Source organism: Zea mays, chromosome 2 (genome assembly GCF_902167145.1).
Source record: "Zea mays cultivar B73 chromosome 2, Zm-B73-REFERENCE-NAM-5.0, whole genome shotgun sequence".
NCBI lineage: Eukaryota > Viridiplantae > Streptophyta > Magnoliopsida > Poales > Poaceae > Zea > Zea mays.
This window is the reverse complement of record NC_050097.1, coordinates 57,814,354-57,837,070: the sequence shown is the minus strand read 5'-3', so window position 1 is coordinate 57,837,070 and position 22,717 is coordinate 57,814,354. Positions and strand designations below refer to the sequence as shown.

The 22,717-nt window shown below is 41.7% G+C and overlaps 1 protein-coding gene, 1 long non-coding RNA gene and 1 other non-coding gene across 5 annotated transcripts in view; 1 reads left to right on the top strand and 2 right to left on the bottom strand.

The window, feature by feature from the left end:
* Window positions 1–11,212, top strand: part of LOC100277370 (uncharacterized) — a 30,299-nt gene extending 19,087 nt beyond the window's left edge. For 2 of the 3 annotated variants that reach the window (XM_035965287.1, XM_008671219.2), the window contains one exon: window positions 10,905–11,212. The gene's annotated coding sequence lies outside the window, so the exon portion shown is untranslated. The remainder of the gene's footprint in view (window positions 1–10,904) is intronic. The other variant, XR_004856213.1, reaches the window with a different exon arrangement.
* LOC103646492 (uncharacterized) lies at window positions 2,278–6,080 on the bottom strand. Its single transcript, XR_562216.2, has 3 exons — window positions 3,882–6,080; window positions 3,029–3,235; window positions 2,278–2,377 (listed from the first exon to the last, which is right to left on the bottom strand). It is a non-coding gene; the product is annotated as an uncharacterized lncRNA (long non-coding RNA).
* Window positions 3,315–3,382, bottom strand: LOC111591004 (small nucleolar RNA Z105). The gene has a single exon (XR_004856772.1). It is a non-coding gene; the product is annotated as a small nucleolar RNA Z105 (small nucleolar RNA).
* Window positions 11,213–22,717: the final 11,505 nt, after the last annotated feature.

Genomic DNA, 22,717 nt, shown 5'->3' with positions numbered 1-22,717 from the left:
TGATCGGTAATTTGACCAACTGATAAAAGATCCATGGATAATTCAGGTACAAAGAAAATATTTGGGACAGTAAAGTTTGAATTGGAAAGAGAACCCTTGTGGGTGACATGACATAATGTACCATCAGCAGTCTGAACAGAAGTACCCTCGGTGACAGGTGCAGTAGAAGCCAGGCGTGACTGATCAGATGTCACATGAAATGAAGCTCCAGAGTCAAGAACCCAAGTAGATGACAAAGCACCAGCAGATGAAGTAGCAGCAACAGCAACTGAGCCTCTAGGAGATGGTCTTGTACCACGACCACGAGTAGCACGACGGACACGAAAATCAGCCAGCTTCTCTGGATACTTAGTAAAGCAGTTCTCAAACCGATGAGTGGTCTTCTTACAATGCTCACAAGGCTGAAAGGAGGTGCTCCTGGACTTCTGAGCAGTAGCCAATACACTGTGCGAACTCACACCAGTAATAGAAGACATGGACTTAAGGCGAGTCTCTTCAGCAAGTAATTCAGATAACGCCTGAGCCATGGTGAGAGTATCAGAAGTGTGTAGTAACCTTGCACGAAGAGAATCAAATTCAGGTCGAACGCCCATAACAAATCTGTAGGTAAAGAACTTCTCAATGAACTTATGGGCTGGACAAGGCACAGCTGTACAAGCAGGCACCATGGAGGTCAAAGCACTCATAAGACGATCAAAAGCTGAATAGTAATCATCAATGGACATATCATGTTGCTCAATGACATGAGTTTGCTGCATAAGAGTATGTAAAAGAGCCCCACTGTCCTGAACAAACTGATCCTTCAGATGAGACCAGATAGCCCTAGCAGTGGTGAATTTGGACAGACTCATAATCATAGTTGGTTTAGTACTATTGACCATTGCAGCCATTACTTTGCCATCATTGATTTGCCAAGTCTTGATTGCAGCTGCGTTGCTTCTATCAGCTGCTAAAACTGGTGAATCTTCAGTTAAATGGAATAGTAAACCATGACCTCTTAATGCAGTTTGAACACAGAAAGCCCACTCTGGGTAATTCTGCCCATCAAGCACAATATTGACAACAATAGCATTGGACGTCATATTGAAGAGCAGGAAAAGGACAAAAGAATAACGGATCTGAGAAAGACTGTCTTGATGGTACCAAAAACCCCTGTTTGCAAGTGATGAACAGTGGATATGCCGCCGCAACCGAGACGACGGCGCGAGCAGGAGATCTGATGCGCAGCAGATCTGGGCGCAAAGAAGTGGGCGCAGATGGCTGCCCGGACAGCGAGAGCTCGCAGACGTGGCAGACGTCGCGGACGGCGACGGAGAAGAAGTCAGCGACGTCCCTAGGGACGGCGCAGCGAACACGCAGACAGCTGCGCGCGGTCCCTGACGAGGCAGAGGACCCCTGGCGACGTCTCTGGGGAGCCAAAAGACGACGCAGCGGATGCGCAGACAGCTGCGCGCAGACAGCCGCGACACCGGCGGCGTCCCTGGCGAGGCAGAGGATCCTCCCTGGCGAGTCTGACGCGCGGATGGCGCGCAGACGGCGGCGAACGCTGACGGCGGGGCGGACGGCGGCGCGCAGATCCGGCGGACGACCGCGGACGGCGCGCAGATCCAATGGATGGCCGCGGACGGCGGCGCGCAGATCCGGCGGACGACCCAGCGGATGGCCGAGGACGGCGCGCAGGACGGCGCGCAGACGGCGGCGGACGAGGCGGACTGAGGCGGCGGACGCGCAGACGGACGGGGAAGGGGAGGGCCGCGACGGCGGCAGGAAAAAAACCCTAATCTAAACCTCCTCTGATACCATGTTACTAACCTGAGAATTGATGGTAATTACCCAGTCCCTAAGGACTATTATATACATATAGATAGTGGGCCAGGCCTAATGGGCCTTAACATCAACATCTTTCACTTTCCAACATCAGTCTACCCATTCCTGATGAAGATCCTAGCATACCAAAATACCAAGGTCCATGACATGTAGGCTATCCCATAAGTGCATCCAATTCCAAGGCCTTGCTGATATCAGTAGATGACGAATTAAGACAGGCTGCATTCTGTATAGACATGCAAAAGAACCAAATAATGTGTCAGTGTATTGTGCCTGCAAGTTTTCTACACACATCGACAAAAGACTGATTATAGCAGCAAGTGTTCTACACACATCAAAGAAAGATTGATTTTTGGAGAAAAACTAAAGAGGCCCATAGTATCTGAAACCAGTTTTAGATAGAATAAAATATCCAGATTTATGTCTGTCCCCACGTTCATTCATGTTCTACAAACAAAGGATCAGGGGAATACCATCTATTTATCTGATTACCTATTAGCACGGACATTCTGCTGCTTCAACATGCCCCCTCATCAATGGCCGACATCACCTACAAAACAGTGAGGGCTCTCAGTTGGTTGGACCTGGCATTTGGTCTTCTCATGGCAAAACATCTATAGAGGCTCTGCTTGCCTCTGAGACCTCCAAACAGTAAGATGGTTACAAAAAATATGACTCGACAACAGTAGGCCGAAACTTCTGTTGGACAGTCTTTGGAGTTTCATTCAACCTATTGGAGTCTTAAGTATGATAAAGGGTCAAGCTATTAACACATGTTGTGTGAAGTTCTGGAAGAAATTGCTTAATCATCAACCTATTTCCTTCTTGAATAACCTGTCTCAAGAGGAGCCAAATGTCACCAAAGCGGTATTATACCATAGCAACATATTTCTAAGGTAAATTACTTACATCAATTCACATGAAATGAATTCAATTCCCTATTTTAGACTCCAATATTTCCCATGGCATTTTTGTGCACTTCATCTTTGTTCAGTTTTTGAACATCCAAGTTCTTCAAACTCGATTCTAAACTGAAGAACGAGCTCCATTGTACATAAATGAGAATATGCTTTAGTAAGTCACTTCGTCAAGTACAACCGTATGCATCTCTCGGCACACACCACTTCGGACACAGAAAACAAGTTCTTTTACATACCAATAACGATAAAAACTGGAAAAAAATTAGCCTAAATCCTTGTACCTGTATTGTTGTTGGAAATCCAGCAAGCTGCCGAACTTAATAAGGTCAGCGAGCGAAGGGATCTGGTCCTCCATCTCAAATAGCAGGCCTTGAGAGATCTCCTATGCGAAGTAGATCGTGAACTCAATCTTTTCTCTGTAGCTCCACTTGTTGTCACCACTCTGCACGTACAGCTTGGAATCCTCCCTTTCCCACCTAATCATTTAGCTGATTTATACGAAGAAACAAACAAATAAACAGTCGGGTCTATACAAAGAAACAAGTGTAACTTGCAGTAAACGGGCATTCAGAATGATTAGAAGGTATTTCTCATCAATTAGATCAGACACATCAAGGTCTTCCTCATTATGCCCGCACTGTACAAACTTCCGCCAACAAATAAACTAAAACTTGTATCAGAACAACAACGAAAGCAGGGGGAAATCAGTTGGTTAGAGTTCTCTTAGATAAATGCCTCGATTGTCCCCATGGTTCAGCCATCGAAGAGATGGTGAAGACAACCAACCACCATCATATGCTCAACTACCACTATTGCTTCAGCTCATATCCATGTATTCACGCCGGTCTCAATTTGGCCAGTGCATAGGCTGAGCATCTGTGACACATCATATAAAAAACCTACGAAAATCTATTGTAGTATTAGTTCAGTGATAGTAGAAAATATCCAAACGGGCACTTAGAGGCCCATGTGCCCTCCTCCAAATCCAATACGGCCATGCCAATAGGACTGTAAGGAACCTGAATTGCTGCTTCTGTTTTATGCCAACACGTTCTTCTTTATTCTACTACCCGGTACTCATCACCCACCAACTGATAAATTATTAATCATGGACGCTGGGATGGGAATGCTCACCGACAACATTCTGATCACCAGATGAACTGGCATTGATTGATAAGCAGATCGCACATGTTGCTCCCATCTATCCAATGCTTCAAGCTGATGCACACTAACTGCTTCTGCACATAACTCTTGGAATTTTTGCATGAACAAAATGGTGTCATATGATACAAACCAAATGTACCGAAACAAGAACATCTTGAACTCGCGATTCCTTCATTGTATCATCAGCTTCTCTCGTTAATGCCTAAACAGTGTGAAGCAAAAAAAATATTAGATTTACACAAAAAAAAGGACATGTTATATTCTAGCATTAACCAATCTGGAATTAGGTGTAGCTATGAGTCTATGACCTAACCATTCTGATATTGCCAAGAGTGATGCATCCATTCCTGTCTGGTTCCAATAAAAAAATTGTGATTTCAGATAGAAAGGCTCGTCTACAGTTAAGGTATTTGATAGAGCCTGTAGCAGTTCAAGAATACATCAATCACTACAGATTGCTGGTATTTAGAAAAGATTATGAACACATATGACACCAGATAGATGTACTATGAAAATATATTTCATGATGAATCTAATGGTGCTTAGATGGTGATATACTGATATAAATATGATTAATTATTTAATTGGTATTTTCTTGTATAAGCTTTTCTTAATTTAAGGTGGATTGACTTAGGACAAAAAATAGAATGAACATTCTATTTGGGGTGAAGTTTTTAGCTTGCTAGCACAACATTCAATTTTAAATGGGAGTATTGGCAACTGAGTCGTCCAAGAACTAATAAATCAAGGATCAACTGAGTCTGTTTGGGCATGGTAAAATGAAGTGCATCTGCCAAAAAGTAAGGTAAGTAACTAAGTATCTTTTGGATGTTTGGAGGATCAGATGTTGTTGCAGAATGTTTGTTGACTAATTGCAAGTCAAATGAATTAAAGGGGAAAACAGATAAGCACTAAGATTTTTATATGAAAGCTGTGTGAGCCAACCTGCTAAGAGCTCTAAATGTCCTGTCCCAGAAGTAGTGGCGGAGCCAGCCCAAATTTGAAGCCTATCGACTCACAAAATTCATCCATGCCAACCAAACAAATAGAATAATTACCTTATCTGTTGCACGGGTGTGAAGGAGCTGGAGATGCAGATCAGGTGTCACAAATTCTATAACCAAATTGCATAATGCATAAGCAATCAAACAATACACCCCTAATTCTTTAGGCTAAACGAACTGCACTAAGCCTATGTTTCAAATTTCAAGATTACTATTGGATTGTGTTCATCACACCAATAGGTTAAGTACCAACATGCTAATCAATAAGAACAGTAAAGGGGCATTACCTACAAAAAATGTTACATCTAAATAGAACTAACTTGGAGGCAATGTAAGCTCTGAATGTCCGAAACATTGAAACAAAGTCTGAACTCTGAAATTGTCTCCCTAATCCTCACCTCATCCCATCTGTGCCGATGGATGGTGGGTGCCTCGCCTGAGCTGTTGTGTGGTGCCGCGGACGAGGTGGGCGCTTGTGCAGAATGAAGATGGGGTCGCAGAGCGACGTGGCCGACGGCGGACCGATGAATGAGAGGGTACTTTTTACTTTCATTAATAGATCATCAAGCAAAATAAAACAGTAATGAGCAATTGAGCCCAGATCACATTTGTAATCGTCTAGCATGTAAGCACTATTTTTTAATTTGATACCCCTCATTCAGAGTTTTTGCACAAACTTAGAACTGGAGGCTGAAAGTAAGCAAATTGACTTCATCTTTTAGTTTGATGAAGATCAAATGAATTTAAAAGCTTGAGAAGATGAAAAGATCTCATATGTATGACCAAGAGATGATAGCAAATGGCTTCAAGCCAATAAAGTCACGAGAGATGAAAGCAAATAGGTTCACATGTAGGATACAACAGAAAGTTATGTATACAGGAACAAATGCTAATAGAATTGTGCATTTATCATATTTTAGAAACTGTAGGCCTTGTTCATCCTGCCCCCAATGAGTATTCCTATCAGTACACATGTAGGCTAGCATTTTTTTAGTTGTAATACTTGCTTAGCTGCAGATCACTGGCTAGCTAAAAAAATCTAAGTAGCAACAGTGGAACAGTCTGAGTATAGCTGTCCGAGTATGGTAATTAAATCCAGAGATTTTAGAACATAGAAATAATGAACTGAAATCATAACGGAAAGAGCAGCAAAAAAAACAGGAAAACTGCATCTTGCTTGCCAGCAAACATTTACAACACCTTGTTATCAGCTCATATAATGAATTTCGAAGAAAAAAGATGGTAAGCATTCAACCCCAGTGCCAGTAAGAATTTCTAAGATAACACAACAATGTTCTTTCTCAAGACAAATCAATACACACACCAAAAGTATGAGCTGACCACTCATGGATGGCGAGCCTGTTACTCCCTATAATTCTTTCCAGCTCATAAATACAAAGGAACAGGGCATCCAATTTGAGAGCATATCAATGTCGACAATTATAGGATGTCGCACACATGGTGTCATGCAACAATGTCGCATAGAATATATTTTCTTTTCCTCTATACTTTTGAGCCACACTTGCTGTTCTTCAATTTCATAAACCGTGGTCTAAAAAATAAATATGCAAAATCATCTAGAAAGGCGTTTCTGAAACCATGCCTTTTAGAGTTTAGAAAACTTGATTTTTTTCCTTAACTGCATGCGGTGGAATAGAGTTTCTCTTAACTGTTGGTGGTGGAATAGATTTCAAAAAAATGGATTTAAACATCGGGTTAGATTTTTTATGACAGTTAGGCTTAAACTCCTCTATCACACCGGTGTAAGAACACAAAAAAATCCCCAAATATTGCTAATCCACCATCATTGCTTCGGTATAGCGATTATGGTGTGACAATAAATCGATTCATACGCTAATACATCTGAATTCCCGGAAGGCTCCCTTGATGGTGAGCAGAATAGTAAAGGTGCCAATGGCGGGGAGGTCGATGGCGAGCCCCACCTCTAGCAGGTAGTCGATGCCCCGGTCTCCTAACAGATCCTTCATCAGCATCACGATGAAGTCGTACGACACCTTCAATGGCAACTCCAGCTTGGTGCTGCCCCTCGCCGCAATCCACCCATTTCTATACCCCGAATTAAGTACATCCGGTCATATCCCTAAGGATTGGGTGCTGGCAGGGGACCAGGGCGACTGAACCATGCACCTTTGGGCCGAGGAGGCACACAAGGAACAGATCGATTGGCGTAGGAACAAAGCGAGCAAGGAAGAGGGGGCTTACGAGTCGAGGAGGAGGACGTCGGCGTGGCCCTGCGTGGTCTTGGCGAGGAGGGAGCCGGCGACGTCACCGCGAAGCACAACTACCATCGCCTTCTCCCCCGCCTCCGCCATTGCCAGAGCTAGGTTGTTTCCATGCAGTACCTTGTTGCACAAATGTCTTTGGCTGCTTCTATCCTTACCCCATGCTAGAGGGGCGGCTCAGGAGGCGAGGGCGCGCAGGCGAGGGCACTACGAGGGTCTGGCACTGTGTGTGGAGCGGAACGGGGGGTGGGACATCTTCCCTACCGCGGGAATGGCGGGGCTCGGGCAAATAACATCGTGGGGAGGCGGGCAGGCGGGGCATGGTGTGGACGCCCTCACGGGGGGGTGTGGGAGGGGGAGGGCGGCGCCATGGATGTCGCGGCGAGATTTGCGGTGGTGCGCGCTGGGAGTTGCGCGAGATCCACGCTTGGCGTGCTGGCTGTCGCGGATGTGGCTCCCCATCGTGGGAGGCAGGGTGGGCGAGGTCGCGGATGTGGCGGTCGCTGATGGCGCTCCCCATCGTGGGAGGCAGGGTGGGCGAGGTCGGCGGTGAGATAGATGGGTAGCGGATGAGAGCGCGGGGGCGGCGCGGGATGCAGGGAAGGGACGGCGCGGGCGGGGGCGGGATTGCAGGGAGGAAGACGGCGCGGGCGCGGGCTGGAGCGGGGGCACGGTGAGGGTGGTGGACGCCCTCGCTCCAGCCTTAAGGTGTAGTAGAGATATGGGGTTTCCTTCTCTCCCCTCATATGGGGTGTGCTGTGGGGGCGCTGCTGGAGGGGGTTTTCACCCCATAATGCCCTGGACGTGGGGTGGGGGAGGTTTGGGGTGGGACGTTGGAGATGGTAGTGGACCACCTTTCACACAATGCTTGGTTTTTTGGCTGCATACCATCATAATTCATACAAGATAACTATGTGCGATTTTGTGGTCCAGCATTATATGCTTGAGAAATGTCAGACCTCATAGTAGTTTTCAGACTTTATAAGGACATGGTATTAGAGTAATAGATCTGGGATGGTACATGTGTGTACGTAAATCAGTAACTAAGTGGATTTCCTTGTGAGACATGATTACTTATAAAATGGTATGGGGCTGATCTAGCTACAGAACGGGCTTCTCAGCATATGTTTAGTAACTAGGCAGTCAAGGAATCGTTTTATTATATTTGCTTTGTTTTATAACATTTTTACATTATCATGGCAACAGTACAATTTTGAGCGCGAAAGGGCCTCTAGTTAGTTAGGTGGTTTAGTAGTACTCCTTAGGTCCTGAGTTCGACTCCTCGTGAGAGCAAATTTCAGACCACGGTTAAAAAAATCCCCTTGTTGTCTCATGTCAAAGCATAGGTCTAAGTCCTCTAGACCTGTGTGTAATGCCGTGAGGACGGTCTTACCCTCATGTCGAGTTTTTTAGTCCAATTTTGAGCTGCAGTTGAACTTGAATGAACATATCCGTGAATGAAATGTGGTGGGATCATACCCATGACGTTCAGTCTTTTCGGATTATAAAAGAAAGATTAGTACATTCGTGGATACCACATATCTGTGCAGCTGTGCTTACATGTGCTATCCTAGGTATATAAACCTCACCTAGTGGTTACCCACCTAGCCTGTTGGAGCCTCTTCCATAGGTCGTGCACAACCTTTTTTTGTGTGTATGTGTGTGGATCTGTTATGGCCCGTTTATGGCAGACAAACTTATCTTCATGTCGAAGGTATTAATGACTTTGCCCATGCATGGTGCAGCACCAATACTGCTCTCTCAGGCCAGGTCAATGATCTTGCTTTTAGTGAAGCCGCACTTGGCTTCAAACATTGACTTATGATATTCATATTAGTAGCAGCTCCACAGCTGCAAAAATAATTTGGCAGCAAATAAAAAAAATATAAACTCTCTGCTTATCTGGTTGATCTGTGTTAGATTCTTAGTGGGATGTGTGCCTGCGAGCACTATGTCTTCTTGTGGGCATGCACACGAGTGTATGTGCATGTCTTGGGGTCGTGGCACATGTCTACCATTACGATGCACGTGCTGATTCCTGTAATATTCCTCTTTGAAGGAGTCCTCACTCAGTACTTGGCGTGATGAGGATGGGGTGCTAAAATTTGTCCTGCTTAATCGTTGTTAGGTGATTGAGGTGTTTTCATTTGGCTAAAAAGTTTTTGTGCGTATGAGGCTTCTGAAATATTTAGATAAATCTGATGAAGGAGAGGTCTAAGTACAGGCCTGACAGTTTTTCTAGTGAGCCAATGGTCCTAGGTTCGATGCAGCCTTTGTAAAAATGATGGGGTATTTTCTCAGACCCACCCTATTAAACTTTTGATTGATAAAACTCTCCACTTGGCTTAATAATTCCATAAGGGCTGGTTTGATAACAAGAGAATTGGAGGGTATCCATAGGGAGGAAATCCCTTGCTATTTAAATTTGAATAGTAAGGGATCCCCTCCAATTCCCTGGGAACCAAATCAGCCACAAATGTTCTATTGTTTCAATAATATTAAGTACAGTTGTGCTTGAGAGTGTCTGCTACAAAAAATTGCAAACAAATATAGAAGCAGAGTTAAAACTATTTAGAGCCAGGAATGGAGCCCGAAAAAAGTTTAGAAGGGACTGAACTAAATTGCTGCAGTATAGAAGCTTCTTCTACATTATATTGTATACATTTTAGATTAGGGAAGGGCTGTAGTGGAGCGGTAGGGGGCTCGAGCCCCACCCGCCCCACCACTGGATGTTTAGAGCATATAAGACAAATATATGATGGAACATTACACGAACCAGAAAAAAAATTGAATAAAATCGAGAGTGGTCCTATGGGTTGACATTAGAACTGTAGCTTGAACTAATGACACTTGTGGTGGTATTATGGAGGCTCCAAACTCTGTGTTGTTTATTCAAGTTGGGCTATGATGTTCAATGGCAGTATCTTCAAGCAACTGGGTTAATGCTTTGTTCCCTCTAACAACGTGTCAGTTTCTTGCAGTAGTCTACTCCTGGGTTCGTACTAGCATTAAAAGGAAGATTAATGTGATGCCTGCACTCTGAGTCCACTATCTTCAAACTAATAGGTTAAACAAGTCCTTAAGCTTAACGCTTCTTTTAGTTTTTGAAGGATGCTTTGGATGCTTTAATGCATTGTTAGTTGGACGCACTCGTGCGTGTGAGAAGATTAGGCGTTTGACTCGCCGCTGCAACATTAATGCGCAGGATCTTTTCATCTGTGGTTAGAATATGATATTTGTAGAATTGTATGTATAGGTTCGACTCTCCGTGAGAGCTAATATTCTAATATTAACCACTTCGTCGATGACCCAGTTTTCGAAAATGCTCATAGTTAGAGTTTACATGTGTACGTTCACCCAGTGTAATTTTGTAAAAAAATACGATGTTTAGCCTTAACTCACTTTGAACCGCGAGTTACAGAGCACTGTGCCACTTAAACCCCACAGTGCCACAAGATTAAGATATTGACATGTTCCCTTCGTGGGTGGGATGAGGTATTTGTCTATTCTTCCAACGCAGCAGCAATGGGGAAGTCATGGAAAACTAATGCCAACCGCCGAAAAGAAGATTGCTCTTTGTTTTTTCTATGCATCTTTTCTTTTATTGACAAAAATGTCAGCATAATGTAAACTAGCAATTAAATTATCATCGGGTAAATTGGCAATCGATTTGTGATTATATGAGTTTAGAGCTTCCTAGCACAACAATTTTTTTTATATAATTCATGTCTTTTTTCTCTTTTCAGGACAAGGGGATTGCAGACAGTATAATATGATATCTCAGATTTACAAATTAGTGTCACACTTACAGATACTGGCTACGACACACATTACTTCAAATTCTTGAGATCTTTGGGCAGATGTTTGACCGATAAGTTTTTTTCTGAATGTTATCGGTGTTGTGAGATTAGCTTCGATAAATTTTTTTCTGAATGTTTATCGGTGTTATGTGATCAGCTGCCATGATCCATACTGCCTCATCGTCTCTAGGACAATTGAGGATGAAACATTACAGATGTCCTTGAAAAATGCACTAATTATTACCCCATCTTATGTTTGAAGCTATTGGGTACTACCAGGCTGCTGCTGGCTGGGTAATGTCGCGGTGCTTATAAGGAATTATAAATGATAGTATGTAGAAATAAGTAGGGTTGATGTCACACCCGGGTTTCGGGGCACCAAGGACTCGGGCGCGAACATAATCACCAGGTGTGCTGGGACCAAGTCTCACACATATGATGAATCATGGCACAAGATCGAATGTCACATATTTACTAAATAATAGGAGTTCTGTACAAAATAAATAAATAATTACATTATAAGAGACAACGGTCCAGCAACCCAAAGTTGACTGGGAGACGACGGCCTCGACCTCTCACGAACACATCGCAGCATCCTCCAAGCGCCTCATCCTGCGGTACCTGTTCTTGACCTGTGGGGGGTGTGAGACAGCAAGAGTGAGCTCACATACGTTCATCGCTCAACAAGTTGTGGGGAATAATGTGTATGAACTCGCCAAAGGTGGGAGCTCACGTGAAGTTTAAGGCTTACCAAAGAGGATGGTTAGAGCTGAGCATTGCTTTTAAAGTTGGTCAAAATTTTATTAGCAGTTACTAAGTATAAGTAAATATCAACCCAATTAAATAGTAGAACAAAAGTAACAACATCACCTTCGATGCAATGCATATGACAATTTGAATTTAGTTCCATAAATTAATCATGTGAGGGTCCGAGCTGCTCATGACCGTGAGCACGGCTAGTATACCAGTTTTACACTCTGCAAAGGTTGCGCATCTTTATCCACAAGTCATGTTATCCATCTGCCAAGGGATCACGACTTCCCATACACCTCTACCGAGGAGGCAAGGCAGGGTAACACTATGAGGTATTTACAAAGTTCCACTAGCTTCAGAAAACCCGCTACAGTTTATAGGAAGCTCCAATGCAGAGATCCCTTGCCTGACCGCCATCGAAGCAAAATCAACCAAGGACCTTCCTACACTGACCACTCTCCTACTGCCCTTGCCCCTTTCGGGTAAGGTAGTCCTCCACTAGCTTTCCTAATTAATCAGCCAAGGGCGTCCATAAACCCTTGTGGTAGCACTGTTTTCCCGGGTGGTCGCTCCATGTTCCAATTAACATAATGATCTTATCATGAACAGTAAATAACAACGGATAACAAAAGTATAATCATGAATAATGTGTATCTCAATGCCCAAATCCACATAAAGCACTAGCAAGTACTACCTAAAAGTTTAGTGGTAAACAAGGCATAAAGATAGTCAAACTAGGGTGACCTATTGGGTCCCATCAAAATTAACCTATGCATATCATTATGATTAATCAGAACATGAATGGGTAAAAAGAAGTGATCAAGGGCACAACTTGCCTGGGACTTGAGATTTCAGGTACCAACTTGCTCTTCAGATGACACGTGACCTCACTGCTAAACGTAGCAATACAAACAAACATGATATAGGCAAAATTTACATCACACCAAACATAAGAATGAACTGCATAACAATAATATACGTGTCGCTACGGTATCGTGAGTTCGAGAACCGCTAAATTCGGAGTTACGGTTATTAAGTTATGAATTTCTGGAGTTTATTAAGCACCTAGAATAGATTAATTCGAATGAACAATTTTAATTTAAGTTTCATGGCTAAACATTGTTACTTGTTGGTAGACAATATTTATACAAAATTAATGCAACTGGAATGATTCAATTTAGAGTTAAAATGAATTAAATATGAATTATACAAATTTCTAGCATTTATTTTCACATTAAAATCATTTTCTAAATTTATTTTTCTGATTTTTCTATCTCCTAGGCTGAGCACCTAAATCCAGGAAGGTCAGGGGCTAAATCATAAACTTTCTCATACTCAGACTAACCCACAGATGGACGGCAGGTTGAATCTGAAAACGAGAAGGAGCTCTTCTGCAAATGTCTCCGCACGAAAGGGTATCCCGAGACAGGAGTCGTCCGATCCAATTTGAACGATCCAGATTAGATCACGCCCAGCTCAAATCAGTACGCAACCGGGGTCATCGGATCCCGATCCAACGGCCCATAAAAGATAATGAACTACACGATCTTCCAGCCATCCGATCAAGGATCAATGGCCACTACCGACTTGGCCGAACCGGTACGCGAGATTTAATCCGTGTCGTCCCTCCCTTGATCTACGGCCCACAGCACTTCCTGGTCGAGCCGTTCTCCAGACCCAATCTCCATTGTCGCCTCAAAATCCGAGGGCCGTGAGCTTATCTCCTACCTCCCGACAGACATACTACGGTGATCTCCATAGGAGATCGTTGAGCGGTCCCGCTAGCCCTGACGAAGCCTATCCTTTGAACCATGACACAATACGATGCTTGACGAAGGCGAATCTATATGGGATAGTCCATACCGTGAGTTTGGCGACGGTCTGCCTAACTGCGGTGGAGATTGATCCACGGCGAAGCCCGCCGTCGATGAGGTATTTCCGAGGTCCACGTTGCAGAACTCGTTACCATGCACGGCTTCAATCACTGGAAATCGCGAGCACCCGGCACCGACGACCCCCCCAATCAACAGAGAGGGCAATCACCGAAGAGCTCTGACGGCGATGTGCCCCGCACTCCGATCGTAAATGTGTCCGGCCGGTGCTACAAGGCGGTCGTGAGGGTACCCGAGGGGAAGAGGAAGGCGGCCCGGTTAATTTATAGAGCCATGGAGTCGAATCAGGCGATGGAATCTCTATAACCGGTGAATCCGCGGAGAAGGGAGCGACGGCGCGAGATCCGCGCGGTCAGTTCATCGCGCGTGCAACAATGAGAGGATGGCCGAGGCGAAGGAGCTCTCGGTTCGTCAATGGCGGCCAATGGTCTGGGGAGAAAGAGATTTATAGTCCTGATGAAGAAAATCCGGTGCCCATCTCGTGATTTCAATGAACGGAACACGACACGGGGAGGGGATTTCACCCGCCAGGCACGCGTTCTGTTGGGAGAAGAAAGAAGCCTGAGATGGCGCTGACCAAAGGGACCCACATGCCAGTGGGTGCGCGCGCCACGGAAGATGGCCCGCGCGGGGTAGGGAAAATGGCTGGGCCGCTCGGTGGCAATAAGGCTTAGTGCGCCGAATGGGTAGTTTTGGCCCAAGTGGTGTTTTCCTTTTCTTTTTCTCATTTTTTTAATTTTTAAATCCACTTTCAAATTTGGTTTTGAATTTCAAATTCAATTTAAATGCACAGTCATAAGAACCAGCACGAGATGTCATTATATTTGTATATACATATATATTCCTTTATTCATTTATTTATTATTCTACATAAGCAATTGCTTTTGAATATGTAGCACACATGTAATTATTTTAAGAAACTAGTTTATATTGTATGATCTCTTATTAAAAGAAATGTTCTCACCTTAATACTTATAAACTTCAATAAATGCTAATTTATAAAAGAATCTTTTTATTGAATTTTAGTTATAAAACTTCTATTTAAGGAGATGTGACTTCAAATGTTATGGGAATTCTAAAGAAAAAAAATATTCTAATTCAAGATCTTTGAAAATTTTTACTATATTCTCAAAATGAGATTTAGGGTGTTACAAATCCTACCCACTTAACAGAAATCTCGTCCTTGATATTTGTAAGAAAAGAGATATAGAAAGCCAAATGTTTGGTTGCAGTTTAGCTTCGAGTTTTTTTTCAAGTGGTTTTAAGCACAAATGTTTTCTATATACTTTTTTTAAGTCATTAAATAAGGAAATGATTAGGAACACATGGGTATACTATGTTTAGCCATTTTATTATGTAGAATAAAAGATGGGTAGGTTAGGGAAGAATAACCTAGGGTAAGAAAGTTTATGGTGAGAAAGAATTCCGTGTTGAGTGGCAATGCAGTTGAAGGTCGAGTTTGACTTCTCTCCTTCCTTGACGAGGTTGATCTTTTCTTCTCCAGTCTTGGTCTTATTGAGTCGGGGTCAGTGTATATCATCGAAGTTGGGGGAATATGGTTAAGATAGTTATGAGTGAGATGGACTACATGGTGTAGATCAAAACCTTGTTTGATGTTAGGTGGGAGTAGATAGGTTATACAATTCATCATGACTCTATTGGTTGAGTTATATATTCTGCTCGTGGTTGTTATTCTAGAGTGGGATAAATATGTTAATTAGGGCAAGATGAATCCATAAGGATAGGGTAGAATCTTTTGAGGTCAGTTAGATCTATAAGGGTGACATAAGATCTTTTCAAGATAAGATGAGTATCTTTTAAGATAAGATTGATCTATGTATGATAGAATCTTTCAAGATTAGATGGATATTGTTAGGCTAGATACTTTAATGAGGGATAATTTAGTTTATCTAGTTATTTTATAAGCATTTTTTTCCTATATGTATATGCAGAAGTAATTGTGGACATTACTCCACAACTCATCACAATCAATCAAAGATCCAAATCAGACAAATATCATAAGAACAAACATTCAAGTGTATAGATACCTACAAAAATAGTTTTGTTTTTGTTCCTAAGAGTAGGTCTCCTATTCCTAAAGGTCACTTTAGGTACATGATTTCAAAGTGTGAAATCCACAAATGTCTTTAGAAAGATAAGGTAAGAATGATCAGAGTAAAGCGGAAATAGATGAGAAAAGATTAAGAAAAGTTTAGAAAAGAATCAAAGTAGCAAAGGTAAGTAAGTATTGGTTGTCCAGTCCTATCTAGGTTTCGTCCTACAGTCAACATTCCTTTGATACCACTTCTGTCACACCCGGGTTTCGGGGCACCAAGACTCGGGCGCGAACATAATCACCAGGTGTGCTGGGACCTGAAAGGGAATTAGGCTTACACCTAGTCCCTAATTAATTTTGGTGGTTGAATTGCCCAACACAAATATTTGGACTAACTAGTTTGCTCTAGTGTACAAGTTATACAGGTGCCAAAGGTTCACACTTAGCCAATAAAAAGACCAAGTATTGGGTTCAACAAAAGAGCATAAGGGCAACCGAGGCACCTCTGGTCTGGCGCACCGGATTGTCCGGTGTGCCACCGGACATGTCCGGTGCACCAGAGGACTCCAACTCAAACTCGTCACCTTCGGGAAATTTTAGAGGCGACTCCGCTATAATTCACCGGACTGTCCGGTGTACACCGGAGAGTGTCCGGTGCTCCAAGGAAGAGCGGCCTCAGGAACTCGCCAGCTTCGGGAAACTGCAACGGCTGCTCCGCTATAATTCACCGGACATGTCCGGTGTACACCGGACTGTCCGGTGTAACTGCGGAGCAACGGCTACTTCGGCGCCAACGGTCACCTGCAGGCGCATTAAATGCGCGCCAGAGCGCGCAGAAGTCAGGCACGCGCGTCATGGCGCACCGGACACTCTACAGTACATGTCCGGTGCGCCACCGGACATCCAGGCGGGCCCAGAAGTCAGCGCTCCAACGGTCGAAACCCTAACGGTCAGGTGACGTGGCTGGCGCACCGGACATGTCCGGTGTGCACCGGACTGTCCGGTGCACCATGCGACAGACAGCCTTCATCAACGGCTAGTTTTTGGTTGGTGGCTATAAATACCACCCCAACCGGCCACTTCAAGGTATGGGAGCCCAAGCAACATTCTAAGTCATATAGTTGACAAACTCAAGCCCTCCCAACCACATATATTCATTGATCCATCCTATACACAAGATTTAGACCACTACAACCAACACAAGTGCCACAAAAGAGAGAGCAAGCAAAAGAGAGCTACTCATTTGAGTTTAGCACTAGTGCCTTGTGAGATTCATCGAGAGATAGTGTGTGCTTCATCTTTGTGTTCATTTGCGCGTGGAGTTTTGACTCCCATTGAACTTCCTCCAAAGTTTTGGAGGCTTGTAAAAGCTAGCAAGAGACACCAAAGTGTGTGGTGGTCCTTGCGGGATCGAGAGTGATCCTTGAGAAGAAGAAGAGCTCGCCGATCCTTGTGTGATCGAGGGAGAGAGGGAAAGGGTTGAAAAAACTCGTCCTTAAGTGGACTCCTCAACGGGGACTAAGCCTTCGAGGGCCGAACCTCGGTAAAACAAATCACCCGTGTCCATTGTGTTTATTGCTTGTGATTTGTTTGTTTTCTCGTATTCTAAGTTTTTCTTGCTCCATTCTTTGCCAATATCATTTGGTGTTGCTTCAAGTTAAATTTCCATTTAGTGAAGCAACACGTTGCAAGAAAGAACTTGTCCTAGTGCTCTTCTCATCTAAGGCTTCTTGCTTTGTTATTCTATAACTAATTTGATTCATTCCTCCCGCATTATTTAGCAATATTCTTTTCAAGCAAGAATTTAGTTTGTATACTCCTATATTTGTATATCTTGTTCTAACCACTAATCAAGGGATCTAGTTGGGGGATAAAGTTTTAATTTTCAGGTTTCGCCTATTCACCCCCTCTAGGCGACTTTGAATTGGTATCAAAGCTAGGCACTTCATCTTGAGTCTAACAACTCGAAGTGATGGCTCGTAAAAGATCCCAAAAGAACAAGAAGACCCAAGAGAACAAGGAGGTAACTCTTGAGATATTACTTTCCAATTGTTCTAATTATGATTCATGGTCTACTAGAGTAATAAACGCTTTTAGAACGGTAGATCCACAATTAGAACAAATTTTAGACAAGAGTATCTTCCCTCCTAGTTATAACGAAAAAATTGTCTCCGAGGAGGATCAAAGATGTTTTCGCTTAAACTACCTAGCTTTTGACATCTTAAGCAATTCTCTTAGCAAAGAAGATTATCGTGCCTTCATATCGAATTATGACGAATCAATCCATGATGCGCATGATATTTGGACTAGAATTAAAAGCAAATTTGATGAGTCCAAACATGATAGTTCATTTTGTGCTTCTACTTCCTTTGGTATTCGTGATACTAACCCTTGCAAGGAAGAAGAAGAAAATGAACGGAGGAGACCAAACGATGAATCCACCTCTCCAAGAGGTTTGTCTTCCCATTTCGATTCCCACATATGTTGTGTGGCTAATGAAAATGATAGCGGAAGCACAAATAAGGATGAGGAGGAAGAAAGAAGCTTTGTGCAACTCTACGCTCGCCTAAGCCAAGAAGATAAGGCGGTCATGCTCAAATTTCTAGAAAGAGCGAGAGAGCAAGGCGAATCTCGTCAAAGGCTAGAAAGTATTCTCTCCATGAAGATGCAATGCTTTGACGAGTTGACTAAAGAACATGAGGAGCTAAAGTGCTCTCATGTTGATTTGGTCCAAAGGTATGAAACTATTTCAATTGAGCAAGATAACGCTTTACATTGTATCGCTCAATTAGTAAATAAGAATACCTTGCTTAAGGACCAAGTAGAAAAGCTAAAAATTGAAAATCTAGCTTTTCAAGAAAAATATGATATGCTCCTATGCTCTCATGAAAATCTTAGAGATGATCATATCATATTAAACATTGCTCATGAGGTTGTGATAGAAAATTTAAAATCCCAACAACCTCACTCATGCACATGTATTCAAATTGATACTATATTACCATGTGCTAATGCTTGTTGTCTGTCGACAAGCAAATCTTCTTTTGAGCTAGAACTTACAGGAACAAATGATGATACATATCAAAAGCTCAAGGAAGAAAATGAGAGGCTAAAAATGAGCTTGACACAACTAAAAGGGAAGTGCATTGCTCAACCTTCTCAAGATAACCGTGATCACATGGTGAAGAAGCTTGAGACGGGAACAACCGTGGCATGCACTACATCCCTTGAAGAAAATGTCAATGATTTGAGGATTGCCAAGAGGAAGAAACAAAAGATGAAATTCAACACCTCCTCCAAAAGCCTCAACCACGCCTCTACAAAAGGTAACACCCAAGGTAATAATCAAGCCACACTTCACATTAAGAGGTGTAGTGAATGCTTCGAAAAAGGGCATTTGATTAGGTCATGTCCCTACATTAAAAATGGCTTGATTATTAACAAGGATGATAGACTTTGTTTTAAATGCTCAAAGAAGGGACACTTACTTAGATCTTGTCCCCATTTAAAACAAAGAGGCATAGGGTTAGAAAAGAAAGTTTTTACTAACCATGTAGCAAGCAACAAACAAGGAAAGAAGAAAGCTTCAAAACTTGAAAAATGACTATGCTACACATGCCGAAAGAAGGGACATCAATGCAAGGATTGTCCCACTGGTAACAATCCCACTCCTAACTTGTCAATTGATTCTCATGTAACTAGGCAACCCAAAATGGCAACTTGTGTTAGAAAGGTAATGAGTTTACCAAGTGCTAACACAAAGGACTCTTGGGTTCCTAGATCTTTGTTGACTAACCATGATGGACCCATCAAGCGATGGGTACCAAAATATGATTGACAAGCTTTGCAGGAGTAGGAGATGGTATGAAGCCTTGGGGTGCTTGAGAGAGTCCATTCAATTCTTATCAACTCAAACTATCAATCTTCAATGATCTATATACATGATTGACCCAAGGTTATTCTTCAAATTGCTATGTCTTAAACTCATATCATCTCGAGGAAGATATTATATGTTGTAGGAAGTGAAGAGATATCATGTGCGAAAAATTAAGGCCTACAACATGGAGGAAAGCCAAAGGATGGTAACTTCTATGCTTTTAAGTGCAAGTATTTTAAACTATCATTTCTTATGTGTCTTGTGTAGTCACATAGAAATACATAGCACTTCAAATATCTTTAAAATCTTATTTACCATTCTTTGAAGAATTTCCTCTCATATGGTAGATTGCATACTCATCATTTCCATCCTATGGCAATCTACATGCTTTAAAATTATTGCAAGTCTCATGGCATGTTTTTCGCTACTCATTCTATTATTGCCATGATTCTAGATATAGGGAGATATTTCAAGTTCTTAAAAGAATAAGGTGTCATGTAAGGAATTCAAATCCTTAGGACACCTATAAAAGGAAAACTCTCTCTATAACTAGAATAGTGAGACTAATGATTTTATCTAAGTAACCCAAGTAGTCTCACTTGTAGAGAATAAGTTTCTCTTTGGAAGCGTGTAATCTAACATGAAAAGAAAAATCAATCCAATGTCTTATGATGTATTTCTACTTACTCAAATTGGATATGATTCTTTCACATTTATCGCTTTCCAAATCATGAATTAGATTTATTCCTATAATCTCAATGGATTATTTATGCTTGTTTTATGAGTTAAAATTGAGCATAACATCATCTATGGATAATCTAGTTCATGCTATGAAGTTTCCATGTTTTAGTAGTCTAGCTTTTCATTCCTTATCAAAAATGGTTACAAAAATGGAAACTAGTGCTTGTGTTACTAACAAAGTATCTCTTGAGCCTACTTATGAATATCTACAAAAGAGAAAGTACACAAGCCTCATGGGTTGTTCTTCACCCAAAAGAAGAAAGGTAAAAGCAAAGGAAAAAGGAAACAACTACAAAGGGAGGAGTCTCAAATGAAAGAGGAAAACATCAAGAACAACACCACCTACTTTTACGAAACAATCAATGGTGTGGTTGTGAGTATTCCAAATCCTTTCATAATGAGAATACTAGGCTTAAGTTGTTCATTGCAAAATTTATGAGCCTTGATCAAGATGTATAATGCTTCTCCCTATCTGTCTTTAAAGTAAATACATCCATTCAATTCAAATACTCGATGCATATCTTTAGGGGGAGTCTATTCTTATATCTTGATTTTATTGAGACTATTGCTTTATCTCAGTAATTTCATATAGTCTCTTGCATGAGAATAAGTTTCTCATGAAGTATGCTACTACTTTTAAATTCATGTCCTTCACTCTAAAGTAGCATATTTGCTGGATTCTCCTACTCTAAGCTTAATTGATAATCTAATGCATATGTTGTTCTTTTGATCACATCTGTTATTTGTTTGATCATTGAATGACTTCAATCAACAATCATGCTTATTAGTGCCGTATATACTAACAATCGATATCTCTCTTGATATGCACTAAGTTAAAAAGAGAATTCATGATACATTTATGCAACTTGTGATCCATTTGATATATGCTAACAATAACTTGAAAAGATCACTAGTTGTAGAACTCTCTCTTGTGCAAAATATTTCCATATATTGTCATTAAGAATAGGTCTTAAGCATCTAAGACTAAGGACAATGCACAATGAAGAGAGCGTCCCTATGTAAAGGTACAAAAAGGTAAAACTATATCCTTTCATTTAAACTTGTACCTAAATCTTCCTTTTCTATACTCTCTTTACATATCTTGTTTAAAAGGAAGAGAAAGCATGTCCATGCATATCCCTGCTTCATATCTAGTGTAACTTCTCAAAAATTCATTCATGCTTTAATGCATCCTTGTTTAAACTAGATGAAGTGATTTAATTGTCAAAGAGCTTAAAGCTTAACCTTGTAACGAGGATAAGCTGCCTTTATTCCAAAGGTGGATGGTCCTTAAGCCTCTTTGAAATCCTTAAGGGAAAATGCTTGAAATGTTTACAACATGCTTTCATAAGTGCATAAACTGTCATAAGCATCACACTTATACTATGACACAATGCACTTCACATTCCGTATAATATAGATATGTTCTCATTATGTACAATTGGCATTTAAGGCCAAAATATGTGTTCCTCTCCATGCACATACTTAGGGGGAGCAATCTATGTTATATAGAACTATGATCATGCTTAATTTGATATATCCTTTTGATCATATCTCTTTTATATGACTAATGTGTTCTCAAGTGTATTTCAAACCAAGTCATAGATATATTGAAAGGGAATTGGAGTCTTCGGCAAAGACAAAGGCTTGCACTCCACTCTACTAATCCTTCGCCGTCGCTCCGCATCACTCTCCGTCTTTGGTATAATCTTCACTTATATGTTTTATTTGCCAAAGGGGAGAATGTCGTTAGGAAAGGGCCTATATTTCATTCCGAGTATCCGTTTTTGGCGATTCATACCAAAGGGGGAGAAAATATGAGCCCAAAGCAAAAGGACCGCACCACCATCCTAAATTTTAAAATTAATGGTTTTCAATTGGAAAATTTCAAATTGGTATCTCTTTGTGTTCTAAAGGGGGAGCAAGTAGTATTTTCAAAACTTGATATCTTAAAACCCTCTTGAACACTAAGAGGAGAATTTATTTGAGGGGAAGTTTTGTTTAGTCAAAGGAAAAGCATTTGAAACAGGGGGAGAAAATTTCAAATCTTGAAAATGCTTCGCAAAAATCTTACTCATCTACCTTTGACTATTTGCAAAAGAACTTTGAAAAGGATTTACAAAATACTTTGCAAAAACAAAACATGTGGTGCAAATGTGGTCCAATATGTTAAAAACAAAGAAAACAATCCATGCACATCATGTAAGTATTTATATTGGCTAAATTCCAAGCAACCTTTGCACTTACATTATGCAAACTAGTTCAATCATGCACTTTTATATTTGCTTTGTTTTGTGTTGGCATCAATCACCAAAAAGGGGGAGATTGAAAGGGAATTAGGCTTGCACCTAGTCCCTAATTAATTTTGGTGGTTGAATTGCCCAACACAAATATTTGGACTAACTAGTTTGCTCTAGTGTACAAGTTATACAGGTGCCAA